The following is a 3,713-nucleotide window of genomic DNA, read 5'->3' on the forward strand; positions in this document are numbered from 1 at the left end:
AAGCTGAAGTTAGAGGAGCACTTTTCCAACTCTGACCTCTCGCGCATGTGGCAGGGCATCCAGGCCATCAGTGATTACAAGCCCAACCACTCCACCCCCACAGCACCAAATGTCTTCTTTCTGAACGAGCTTAATGACTTTTATGCTCGCTTTGAGAGAGGATAATAATGAAACGGTCACCAAGATCACCCCTTAACCGACCCACCCATCACACTCACCTCCTCAGAGGTTTACACTGCACTAAGCCGGATCAAGCGCGCGCAAGGCTGCTGGACCAGACGGTATCCCTGGACGCGTACTACGGGCATGTGCAGAGCAGCTCGCTGGGGTATTCGCGGACATTTTCAACATGTCCCTTGCCCAAGCAGCTGTACCAACATGCTTCAAATCCACCTCCATTGTGCCAGTGCCAAAAATCTCTAACCCAGTGTGCCTAAACGACTACCGCCCTGTAGCACTCACACCCATCGTTATGAAGTGCTTTGAGCGACTAGTCCTGTCACATCTGAAGGACTCTCTGCCTTCCACACTGGACCCCCACCAGTTTGCCTACCAAGGCAATAGGAGCACTGAGGATGCAGTCTCCATCGCACTGCACTCTGTACTCACACACCTGGACAATAAAAACACTTACGCACGGATGCTGTTTGTTGACTTCAGTTCAGCATTCAACACGGTCATACCCTCTAAGTTAATCACCAAACTTAGAGATCTGGACATTAACACCTCACTGTGCAACTGGGTTATGGACTTCCTGACCAACAGACCTCAGCATGTTAGGTCAGGCCACATCCGCTCCACCACTATCACTCTCAACACCGGTGTACCACAAGGCTGTGTGCTGAGCCCCTTCCTCTACTCCCTCTTCACCCACGACTGCAGGCCTGTGTTTGGATCTAACTCCATCATCAAGTTTGCAGATGACACTACGGTGATCGGTCTCATCAGCAACAACGATGAGACTGCCTACAGAGAAGAGGTCCAGCATCTGGCCACGTGGTGCAAAGACAATAATCTGCTCCTTAACACCACCAAAACCAAGGAGCTCATTGTGGACTTCAGGAAGGTGAGAAGAGGCACACATGATCCCATCCACATTAATGGGATTGCTGTGGAGCCTGTCTCATGCATCAAGTTCCTGGGAACCCACATCTCTGAAGATCTGTCCTGGACCACCAACACCTCCAGCCTGGTCAAGAAGGCTCACCAGCGTTTATTCTTTCTGAGAAACTTAAGAAGAACCAGCTGTCCTCAGCCATCCTGGTGAACTTCTATCGCTGTACAATAGAGAGCATCCTAACAAACTGTGTCACAGTCTGGTATGGGAGCTGCTCTGTTGCTGAGCGTAAGGCACTGCAGCGGGTGGTGAAAACTGCCCAGCGCATCACCGGAACTCCACTTCCATCCATTGAGGACATCCAGAAGAAACACTGTTTGCGTCGAGCACGCAGTATTCTTAAGGACTCCTCTCACCCTGCCCACAAACTGTTTTCCCTCCTGCCATCCGGCAGGCGATTCAGATTCCCCCGGACTAGAACAAGTAGACTGAGGAACAGCTTTTTCACCAGAGCTGTCTCACTACTGAATTCTACCCCCCACTGATGTCTGCCCCACCCACCCCATTAAAACAAAAATACAAAAATGCACTGTTAACATTCATTGCACTCCACTGTATATATCTTTGTAAATGTATGTACATATCCACTGTACATACTCTTGTAAAATTGTCTATACATATCTTGTATATCCTGCTCTTTCTTTCTTATGTACATAACGATCTGTAAATTGTTGACACATAATCACTGTAAATTCCCCTTCTCATCTGTAATTTAATTTGTACATATTTATCTTTGTAATTTATATTTATATTTGTACCTATATCCTGCACTTGCTGCTTATTGCACTCCTGGTTAGACCTAAACTGCATTTCGTTACCTTGTACTTGTACATGTGTAATGACAATAAAGTTGAATCTAATCTAATCTAATATTCAGACTGACGTGTTTAAATGTACAAATAGGCTACAGAGTGTTTAAAAAGTACACTAATACATGTATTAATCCGTAACAAAAACGATTGACTCCTTAACCCGTCATACGGTACATTACCGCTTTCTGACTTTCTGATTTTCTCAACGTTACGATCTAACCTTCTTCTAGAAATGCGAGCGGATCGCTCGTTCTGACTTATCTGCTCGTAAACGACTTTCTCAGACGTTACGACAAAAGACATTATCCACGCGTTTGGCGTTTTTTAAACAATTGAGATTAATGTTCGTCTGATATTGTTAAAACGTTCCCAGCTAACGGGAGACATTGCCAGGACAAAACATTCTTAACGCAATGTTTAGCAAATGTTTTCTATAAACGTTCTCGTAGCGTTAGAACACACCGTTCTTCAAACGTTATTTCCATTAGATCATTTTTTGTACATTTTATATAACATTCCAATCCTGACTTTTCAACATTTTCAGCTTAAATGTTTAAATAACATATTTAAGGTCAAAGATAAAAGTTGTTAAGAAACATTTATGCAACCTTTAAATAACGTTAGACAAGAAAATCTAACGCTTCAAAACAATCTTCCCACAATGTTTTCAGAACCTAAATTCTTTACCTTCTAACTTGTTTCACAACGTTAAGACAATATTCAAAAGCAACGTTCCCATAATCAGGATGTTGTTTTAATATTTACAATCTGGATGTTTAGAAAACGTTCATCAATAATGTCCGTGTAACTTAAAGCTGCAGTCCGTAAAGTATTTTGGTTAAAAATGATACAAAATTTAATTTTCAGCAAGTACATAACCAGCCAGTGTCTACAGCTATCTCCGTACCTTAGCCCGATTCACAACGGTTAAAAATACGTTTTCTAATTTGAATTTGTGCACTTTGCGGTGTCATTACGTCACCTCTGTAAACATGACGAATGACTCCTGGCTAGTACTGTATAGAATCATGCAGGTGGAGGATCGTTTGTAGCCTTTTCTTACAGAATGTGGAATAATTAGCTTTTTGGGCTAAAAAGAATTGCGAAATTATAATTATACGGCATTTAGAGATTAGACTATGCAGAAATGTAACACTAATACACGCTACAGTCACACAATCCTGACATTAACATGAAAAGTTTGAGTATGAAAACAATAATTTGCCCAGTTCTGAAATGATACGAGCTAACTGACGGTTAGCTTTAATCCCCACTGTAGTGCAATTTACTGTAATGCTTTCTTTCCTTTCCGTTGGTCAGAACAAAAGCGGCAGACTCAATTTCCAAGTCGTGAAAATTCTTATTTGGGCCATACTTCCAAGACGTAGAATCTGCGATTCCAAAATACAGGATCCACAGCCAAGCGTGGTCTTCAACGCCTTGGATCGATTTGCGCCGCTGCGTAACTCGCATAAAAAAAGATAATTGCGCGAATAACTGCAATCGCAGGTTTCAGACAAAGATGGCGACAAAGAGGCAAACCATACAGACTGCAGCTTTAACTTGATACTTCACCCCAAAATTACAATTTTGTCATTAATCGCTTACCTCCATCTCGTTCCAAACCCATAAATGCTTTATTCGTCTTCGCAACACAATTTAAGACGCTTTGCATGAAAACCGTGTCTCATAGACTGCCAAGTAGACACTGTCGAAGTATGAAAGGCATCTTCAGGATACTCCATCTGCCATCAGTGGTTAAACAGATACATTACGAAGCTATG

The sequence above is a fragment of the Puntigrus tetrazona genome, unplaced genomic scaffold (assembly GCF_018831695.1).
Source record: "Puntigrus tetrazona isolate hp1 unplaced genomic scaffold, ASM1883169v1 S000000575, whole genome shotgun sequence".
In the NCBI taxonomy this organism is placed as follows: Eukaryota; Metazoa; Chordata; class Actinopteri; order Cypriniformes; family Cyprinidae; genus Puntigrus; species Puntigrus tetrazona.